The sequence below is a fragment of the Sceloporus undulatus genome, chromosome 6 (assembly GCF_019175285.1).
Source record: "Sceloporus undulatus isolate JIND9_A2432 ecotype Alabama chromosome 6, SceUnd_v1.1, whole genome shotgun sequence".
Taxonomy (NCBI): domain Eukaryota; kingdom Metazoa; phylum Chordata; class Lepidosauria; order Squamata; family Phrynosomatidae; genus Sceloporus; species Sceloporus undulatus.
Genome location: NC_056527.1, coordinates 153993869 through 154004105, shown reverse-complemented (window position 1 = coordinate 154004105; position 10237 = coordinate 153993869). Strand labels below are relative to the sequence as shown.

Genomic DNA, 10237 nt, shown 5'->3' with positions numbered 1-10237 from the left:
CGGGAAGGAGCCAGCATAAGGAAGAAGAGAATCAGCTTGGCACTTGTTAAAAGACAATCCAATTGGACAAGGAGAGAAGGGAGGCCATGTCCATCTCAACCATCATCCTAACCTCATGGGAGGAAACGGGAAGGAACCAGCAGAAATAGGAAAGGAAGCAACTTGGCACTTTTTATGGAGAATCCAATGGGACATAGAGAGACGGGAAACCATTTCCATCTCAACTGCAGCCCTAGCCCCAGGGAAGGAAACAGAAAGCAGCCAGAAGGAGGAGAAAGGGAAGCAGCTTGGCACTTTGTAAAGGAGAATCTAATGGAACAAAGAGAGAAGGGAGGCCATGTCCATCTCATCTGCCATCCTAGCCTCACGAAAGGAAAAGGGAAGCCGCCAGAAGAAGGAGGAAGGGAAGCATCTGGCCCCAAGGTAATAGGTGTCCATTTTCCTCTTCCCTTCTTAAAATACTATTGACCAATGAATGTACGTCAGAAACCATCCACCGGTATACCAATGTGTACGGCGGGATGTTTGAAAAGCAATCTAATGCAGTATTCCTATTGGGAATTACACACTTAGAAGACAAGGTATTTCTCTAAACTTGCATACAGATTGCTTTTCAAAGGTGTGTATGTGTGTATTTGGAGGGGTTTTATTTAGATTAATGTGTTTTTAAATTTGCAAAAATACAAAAAACCTACACGTAAAATGTCCTCATATGGATGGTCCTTATATGGGATATAGAAGTACACGTCGGTGCTCTTTCTCAATACTTGGGGGAATTTTATTTAGCATATTTAGTAAATATATTTCAGGCCTGATTTGGTATTTTATCTGCGACATCGTCTCAGTGGCTATATGGACTTGCTTCCAGTATTTCTTCACTTTTGGACAACGCCACCGTAGGTGAAACCAAGTCCCACGCGCAATTTGACATTTCCAGCCCGAAACAGAATTTTTCTGGTATATTTTGGCCAGTCTCCTTGGGGTCAAAGACCACCGTTGCTCCATCTTCCAGTCATTTTCTCGTAGGCTGTGTGCTTGGTGCTTGTGTGTCTTTGTATTGTTTTATGTTGCAGACTGTGCGATCATTGGTAAGTATCCCTGGGAAATGAGTTAACACCAAAAGATTGGTGTTCAGGTTGGGGCAAGAGTTTTGGTGTTTCACACAGAGAAATCCAAATGCCCTTGTCTGTTCCATTCATTAACTTTGGCTGTAACATCCTCAACCTCATCACAGTATAGTTGCCCTGAAAATGGTAATTTGTGGGTTCTACTTTTACTCAATGGGAAGAAGTGCGACAAAGAGAAGGGAGGCCATGTCCATTTCAACTGGCATCCTAGCCCCATGGAAGGAAAGAGGAAACAGCCAGCAAAAGCAGGAAGGGAAGGAACTTGGCACATGTTAAAGCAGAATCCAATGGGACAAAGAGACAAGGGAACCCATTTCCATCTCAACCGGCATCCTAGGCCCATGGAAGGAAACAGAAAGCAGTCAGAAGAAGGAGGAAGGAAAGCAGCTTGGCACTTTGTAAAGGAGAATTCAAAGGGACATAGAGAGGAGGTCATCTCCACCTCAACCGCCATCCTAGCCCCATGGAAGGAAACAGGAACCAGTCAGCAAAAAGAGGAAGAGAATCAGCTTGGCAGCAGTTCAAGGATAAATCCAATGGGACAAATAGAGAAGGGAGGGCATGTCCATCTTAACCACCATCCTAGCCCCATGGAAGGAAAGAGGAACCAGCCAGCAAAAGCAGGAATGGAAGGAGCTTGGCACATGTTAAAGGAGTATTCAATGTGATAAAGAGACAAGGGAACCCATTTCCATCTCCACCGCCATCCTAGGCCCATGGAAGGAAACAGGAACCAGGCATCAAAAGGAGGAAGAGAATCAGCTTGGCACTTGTTAAAGGAGAATCCAATGGGACAAAGAGAGAAGGGAGGGCATGTCCATCTTAACCACCATTCTAGGCACATTATAGCCAAAGGCAAGCCCTAATTGTCAAAAGAAAAATCTAATAGCATTTTGCTTAAAATGCTGTCAATGGAACGCTTCCTGATTTGGACATTAGGATGTCTCATTTGGTAAAATAAAAGATTTCGAAGATGATAGATGTACAGAGAAAAGGAGTAAATGGTCAGTGGATGCATAGAACAGCAGATTGGAATAAAACCTTAGCATCCACAGCTGAATCTTCACAATGTACACAAAACTGATTTTCAGACACCTTGCAGCTAAAACTCAAAATGCAAGAATCTGCCTCCTTCCTCCCCCATTGTGGAAGCACTTTTCTTCACCAGTTTATGTTGCAGTCCTTTATAGTCTACAACAATATACGTTGGTGTATTAACAGGGCTTTATGAACAAACTGACATGCTTCAGCTGCTGGTTCAAGATTGTCACCAGCTACAGTTTGGATTTAAGCAATTTTGCACTTGACTACAGCAAACAGTGACACCAACTGGCCAATGCATTTTCAATGCAACTCTTCCTGAGAAAAGAAAAAAACTTGAAATCCACAAGAGAAGTTTTTAGAAACATCAGAAGGGCTCAGGGGCAAGAGAGGCTCCAGACACCTTGAACGCTGCTGCAGCTCTTCCATTGGGCTTGAAAGTTCCACTGAGAGTTGGTTCATTGATCCCATATCATTAGTAGTAGAAATTATGTCTCGGAGGGAAAGTTCCCTTTACCAAAGTGGCACAAGACTAAACAGCAAATTACTAATTTATCTATGGAAGGTAGTAGGTAGATGAGCTTATACTCTACAAGTGTTGCAGCCTTTATGATTGGGTATGTGGGTACAGACTTCCTGGGCAAGACCTTTTTCCTAACATTCTACAGAGCTGGCTGAGTAAAACATTTAGCAATTCTTTCTGGGCCACCTTACTTGCCTTGTGACCATAAAACGTGCTTGCTAAACATATGGAATGTAACAGGTTTTTAAAAACAGTATGAGATCCAAAACAGATTTCTGAATTTCACACATGCATTACCAAAACATGAAACTACACAAATATGTAGAGTGATCCATACAAAGGTCTAATTTAAAATATGTACATTCTATACTATACATTCCTTCTTCTACTTACACTAATTAAATAATATGCCTTGCACACACTCACTTGCGCTTTTCGTCTGTAGCATCTATGGCAGACAAACTCAGCTGAGCTCTGCTGAAGCAGAACACTTCCAATCCATGTACAAAGGAACTCTGAAAGAGGCAAAGCTATGTTTGAAATCTGAAACCCAGCCAGCGTGGTAATGCCCCAAGGCAGAAATCTCTGGACCCAGTGCAAAGAAAAGGGGGAATCAGGCCTCCCATATCCTAAGCAAGGAGCTACAGCAGCAAGAGAAACCTGCAGTTCTTGATCTTGGAGAAGCTGGGCAATGGCAGGGAAGCCACCATGTCTTCTGAGGTTCCTCCTTTCCCACCTGAGTTCCTGTTTGATTGCACTCAGCTGCCCTTGCAGTTGGTCATTCAAGTCAACTTACTCTTCCAGCTTCTTCTTGTTGCTTTCAAGTCTGTCTATGTCTTTTTCTGCTTCCTCCACTTGGCGTTTCATCGCTTTCAACACAAACTCAGCTGTGAAATATGACAGGCCAGTTAGGATTTGAACAAAGAATATATCTCCTTAAACCTCAGCCACCCATGATGGAGACTGGAGAAATTGTCTATCTCCACAGGAGCAAGGAAGTCATCACACAGGAAAGTTCAAACCCCAACCCTACATTTCTTAGGCTGCACCTCAGTCACATTTGGCAACAGAACAGCTGCAGCTTCAAAGAAGAAAAGTTTTGCCTGCAGAAACCAGTCAGTACTAGAAGAAGGCCCACAAATCCACTTGCCAATTATGCACCACACACCCTAGCAAGCGAAATAAAAATGGCCTCCACATCCCCTCTAGGAGATATGGGGGGCATGTTTGCAATGTTTTAAGCTCTCTTTAGGCCATCATAGGCCCAGGAAATGAAATTTTTAACAACAGGAAAGGACTAAAAGTTCCTGTTTACTTTCTGTGTTTTCTTAAAACCTCAGCTATGCCGTAAATAGCCTACCAACCTCACCCCCAAACAGGGAGACCAAAAAAAAATTGAACCAATGTTTTTTTACCCTAGGGGAGTTAAGAGATGACATAAAATGGCTCTGGATGTGTATGCAGTCTATGGGCTGTGCTTTGCCCACTTCTGACCTAAAGGAATTTTCATTTTAAAAAAACTGCTCAGAATTCAATATTCAAATTACATCTCTTTTATTATTATTACCCCCCCCCTCTTGGATAGTTTGTTGATAGCAGTCCTTAAGCAAGGTGATCAATGAGAGAAAAGGGCTTGGCAATTGAGGATGAAGAGCTGAAAGGTTCATTTTTACATGAAACAATGCAGAGCTGTGTAGAAACCCTGCTAGCTGAAACCCATCTCTATGATGTCTGAGGTGCACCAGGTGCAACCATAAAAAGCCTTTGTGGTGGCTGGTGTTGGATTGGGACTTGAAAATGGGATATCCAGCTTTGAGTCCACACTGCAATCTGCAGTCATCAAGCGGAGTCGGACTAAGATACTCTGGTGCAGGATATAGAAATTGCAAATGAGTGCACATGCTGCAATGAAAATGGAATACAGCCTATTGGAAAGCCTAATTTGAAAGTGCAGTTGAAATCACTAGGGACTACACAAGAGCACAGTAGGAGCAAATACAGGTCAAATTTTGCAGTACTCTATTGTGCTCAAGCCTAAGGGCCCCTTGGCTTGTTCTGGGCATGTGTTTACCTCGAAAATGTTCATCTGAAATTTGAAAATGATAAAAGTGGGATGGTTCTGGAGAAAGTGGCTGACAGTGTAAGTGTTAATAATTCCCCTCCCTCTCATCCTAACCAAGAGCTTTGGAAGAGAGAGGCCCTGGAACCATGTAGGAAGTGGTGGAGACTTGGTCTGGATGACTGAGGCAGTCCTTGACGCTTTTACTACCAAGTAAGATTTAGGGATTCAATACATTTTTGTATAAATCCCAGAGGTGCAAGCTGGATTCAGGAAAGGAAGAGGTACTAGGGATCACATTGCAAACATACGATGGATAACGGAGCAAACTGGATAATTTTTTTAAAAAAACTGTATATGTTTTATTGACTACAGCAAAGCCTGGCTGCAAACAGCTGTGAAGTGCTTTTCAAAGAAATGGGAATGCTACCAGACTTAATTGTCCTGATATGTAACCTGTGCTCAGGACAAGAGGCTGCCATCTGAACCGAATACAAAGAAACAAAATTGTCGCCAAATCGGTAAATATCATACATAGAGCAGGTTTAGACACAGCGGCAAGATGAGTGAAGAACAGAGGAAGGAACATTAACAACCTAAGATACGCAGATGACACAATACTCCTAGCAGAAACAAACAAAGACCTGGAGCAATTGCTGAAGAAGGTCAGTGAGGAAAGTGCCAAGGATGGATGAATGCTGAACATTAAACAAACATTAAACAAGGAAGATATACAACAATTCAACCTAGATAACAAACTGAAATAATCAGAGTTCCCATACCTTGGATTTGATCAGAATGGTGACTGTAGTCAAGAAATCAGAAGAAGACTAGGATTGGGAAGGGCAGCTATGAAAGAACTGGACAAGATCATAAAGTGTAAGGATATAACTGAACATTAAAGTGAGAATAGTCCAAGCCATTGTATCCCCCATCACCATGTATGGGTGTGAGATCTGGACAGCCAAAAAGACAAATGAGTCCTTGAACAGATCAAGTCTGAACTCTCTCTGGAAGCCAGGATGACTAAATTGAGACTGTCGTACTTGGGGTGCATCATGAGAAGGCATGATTCATTAAAAAAAGACAATGATGCTTGGAAGAGTAGAAGGCAGTAGGAAGAGAGGAAGACCACACGCAAGATGGTTAGACTCGATCAGGGAGGCCACAGGCATGAGACTGCAGGACCTAAGTAGAGCAGCTGAAGACGGGGGATCTTGGAGATGTCTCATCTTACAGGGTTGCCACAAGGTCAGTTGTGGTCGATGCAAGGGCGGTTAACAACAACAATAAATGGCAAACCTATACATTCTATCATTTGCTGTTTGTTCAAAGAGATAAAATCATCTATGGGTAGCGAAGACCAAACGTTATGAAAAAACTAGAAAGAACAAATGGGAACAACAGAAGCCATTTTGTGGTGGACAATACCACAGAAAACCCCATAATAGGTTCACTTTAGGATCGCCATAAGTTGGAAACAGCTTGAAGGCACAGAATAACAAATTTCTGCAATGATTTTAGAATGTTGTCAGTCATCCTAAGAATTCATTTTGAGGTTAAGAGAAAGCCATAATGTAGACTAAGCAAAGAGATCCTTTCCCACCGTACCTGGTCCTTTTGGTCTGTCAGTGAGAGATGCTAATCATCAACCTGCATCATGAGCTCTTTAACTTTCCTTTCAAGCCGAGGGTTGCTGAGCTGGAGGTTAGCATGATCCCTAGCAAGACAAGGACAGGGTACATGCAGAGATGAACTCAAACAACATTAAGAATCTGGATCTAACCTCTAGCCCATCATCCACTTCCTTTCCACCAGTTGCCATCCAGTGACCAACCAGGTGCCTTTGGAAAACCCACACAGATGACATGATGGCAGTAAGCCCTCCCACACTATATGCCCTTTTCTTCTGATAGTCAGGTGCGTATGCTGCCTTTGAACATGGAAGTTGCATGTTCCTAATTTTGAAAGAAAGAAATGCATGGGTTTGGTTTGGTTTAATATAGTTTTGCTTTCAGTAGTCAGTTTTCAGAAGAGGGGTCTTTTAAAGTAGCTGGATGCCTCCCTCAGATGCCAACTTCTCTGGGTCGGTATACCTTTCTCTAATCGTTGCCCCAGCTCCACAATCCTGATTTCCATCTGAACAAGAACCTCTTCTTTGCTGGACCTGTAAGAACCCTCCAGATGCAGGATCCGACTTTGTTCTGGAATTAAAATAAGAGTTTCAGTCACTGTAAAACAAACAGAGCTACCTCAAGACATTTTAATATCCAAGGTGGAAAGAGAAAAAGGAAATTCAACAAAGATAAATGGAGAACTCTGCATTTTAAGCATATGAATTCAAACCCACAGGAAAAGGATGGAGATAGCCAGGCAGTTTTATAGGAATTGCCCTCACTCCCTGTACACTGAATTAAAGATGCTGATGAGGACACTTAAAGCCCAAAATGGCTTGGGTCTACCACCAGGTGGCACTCTGTACACAATATTAGGAGGGTTTTCTAACTTGAACAGGCTTTATTGCATAATTTTCAACATTGTTGCTCAAATTTGCTGGTAATCCTGCTCTTTGCTCTGGAAGAATGCTTTGCTCCTTAGTCCTGATTGTGTGGTACTAGACTATAGATGCCAAGTGGCAACTGGAAGCACCCTGCAAACAGTCATATATCCCAATGCTTAGTCCTGCTGTCGTAGTTGTCCCCAAACTAGTTTTAGACATAAACCGAGCTCCAGTACATACCTGTCTGTCTAGAGAAATCTTATCACATTCAAGATCTTGCCACACAGCTCTTTCCTAAAGTAGTTCACTTCTCATTTGCTCAATTGCAATTGACGAAAAAGAAGGTTGAAATGGTTGAATGGATTACTTAAGATGTATATGATGCTGGCATTATTGGTACTGAATACTGTTAACTGACCTTTTGGTAACCTAAAGAGAGTCATACTGGATCAGACCAAAAGTGAATTTAGTCCAGTATTCTGTTTCCACAGTAACCAACCTATTGCCCAAGTAGGAAACCCACAGACAGGACCCAAGGGCAACTGGATCCTCCTGCTAAAAACATTGCAGTTCCCAGATACTACTGATATTCAAAGGCACACGGACTGATGAAGTTCCCCCACTCAGCGCACTCTCGGCTCCAACCGCCTTGATTCTGATGCTTCTGGCTCCAGGGCATGCCTCACTTGCTTCAGTTTCAGCACTTCCAATTACACCTTGAACTGCTTTGATTTCCAAAGAAATGACAACACCTCTATTCTTTATCTCAACATAAGAAGGAACAGGTCCTGCCTTCCATTTCAGAGACTCAGTTGAGTACAGCTTCCATCCAGTTGAATCTAGGTGCCTTGGTTCCTATTGAGATTTCTCCCAGGGTGGAGGGAGAGCAAACAGTGGGGTCTCCACTTCCAGGCCTTGCATCCAAGAACTATTACAGGCTGAAGTCTTGCAAGAGTTTGAGCTGTCATTGGAAGTACAGGTTCACTCTGGGACTAATGTGGAATTTCAGTTGATGGGAAGCTATTCCAAGGGAGAATTTTAGGACTCATCTTCACATGTGGCTTCTTTCCAGTGCTGTGGATATAGTATATCTTGATTCAATACGGAGAAATGTAAGGTACTGCACTTAGGGCGAAAAAATGAAATGCACAGATATAGGATGGGAGATACCTGGCTGAATGAAACTATGTGTGAAAGGGATCTAGGAGTCCAAGTAGACCACAAATTGAACATGAGTCAACAGCGTGATGCAGCAGCTAACAAGGCCAATGCGATTTTAGGCTGCATCAATAAAAGTATAGTGTCTAGATCAAGGGAAGTAATAGTCCTACTCTTTCTTCTTCGTGGTCTCTGCGAATCATACAAATGGGTTTCACTGCGCCTGCGCAGTGCTGCTCGGAACCTACTGGAATCACTGGGCAGAGTTTACTCTGCAACATATTGAAACTTTTTGGCGGTAACTCCGCCCACCCGTTATAAGGCCCCTGCCTTCCCGCTCTTTTCCCCAGTTCCTTTTTTCCGCCGCGCTAGCTGCTTCAGGGAACTTTCGCTTGCTTCGCTTGCTTGGAATCACTTTCGTTTTTTGACCACGGACTGTACTCTTGACCATTCTTTGTCTCCCGCCCCTGGTAACTTTGGACTTTCGGACTGTTGACCTCGTTTACGGATTCTCCTCTGGCTTTGACGACCTCGAAAATGCCTGCACCTTTCAAGAAGTGCGACATTTGTGGGGGCAAGGTGCCCGTCCAGGACCCGCACTCCTCCTGCCTGCTGTGCCTTGGCAAGAACCATGATACCATGGTCTGCCTGCTCTGCAGATCCCTCTCGTCCCAGGCCCGGAAGAACCGTGAGTCCCGGCTCACTTCGGCGATTGCCTTCGGCAAGGTACAAGAGGGGGGGTTCGCGGTCGTCCTCTGTCCCGCCTTCCGCGCCCCCCGCCTCATCTTCTCGGGCCAGTGTGTCCAGCGTGACATCGGGGAGGGCTGCCGTTCCCAGTGTGGTGTGTGTCCCGGCCAGGACAACCCCTTCCACCACCTCCGATGTGGCCCGTGGCTCCAAACCGCCCAGCGCCACCGACGAACCCTCCAAGCGCCCCCATAAGTCTTCGGGGACTGAGGGTACCGAGGCGGTCTCCAAACCGACGAGGAGGTCAGAGGGCTCGCATTCTAAGAAGGCTACCGAGCCGGAGGTCCATCTCGTCTCGCCTTCGTCGTCCAAGGCATCCAAGGCATCTCGCCATGCTTCGAAGCCTAAGGAGCTGGCGGTGCCTTCGGAAGGGGCAAGGTCTCCAAGACCTTCCTCGTCGGCAGCGGCTGCTGTCCTCCTCGACCTCCCGGACAATCCGTTCTTCCCAGCAGAGGAGCTTCCCAGGCCTGGGAAGAAGAGGCACCACGACAAGTCGGGTCGTGATCCTGCCCTGAAGAAGCCCAAGTCCTCCAAAGATCGGCCCACCACCGACCCACCGAAGGCGAAGGAGAAGAAGCGCTCCCCGTCTAAACAGGCCCGCGCTTCCACTTCGGCAGCTCCACGCGATCCGGAGCCGACGCCGGGAGGTCGACGGACTCCGGTACCGGACACCCCACCGCCTCTGCCCACCATGGACTTTGTCCACGGGACGGACGACACCGTTCTTCCTTGCTCGCCAGAACACCGGTCGCCCTCCCATCCTGGAACCGACGACGAGGAAGACCAGCCCCGTGGGCATGGGATACCGGACCTGTTCTTCGATACGCAATCGTTCCAACCCGCCCGAGATCCCAGGTTAGAGTGACGGACCCCCTCTCCTCTGATCTGGACTCCGACGACGAGCCCTTGCTTCCGTCTGAAGCACCTTCGGACGAGGATGTCCTCTCGGGGCCGGCCTCGCCCCAGAGGATGCATAATCCGGAGCCGTCTTTCCTGTCGGACGACGTCCGGTCCTTCACCGAACATGTCGTCATGATGGCGAGGGCTCTCGACATCGAGCTCGCCTCCGCGGAAGACGACGC

At 45.6% G+C, this 10237-nt stretch overlaps 1 protein-coding gene and 1 pseudogene across 3 annotated transcripts in view; one reads left to right on the top strand and one right to left on the bottom strand.

The window, feature by feature from the left end:
- Positions 1-10237, top strand: part of RPP25 (ribonuclease P and MRP subunit p25) — a 50035-nt gene that overhangs the window by 8936 nt on the left and 30862 nt on the right. The window lies entirely within an intron of this gene.
- On the bottom strand, positions 1274-10210 carry LOC121934029 (annotated as a pseudogene).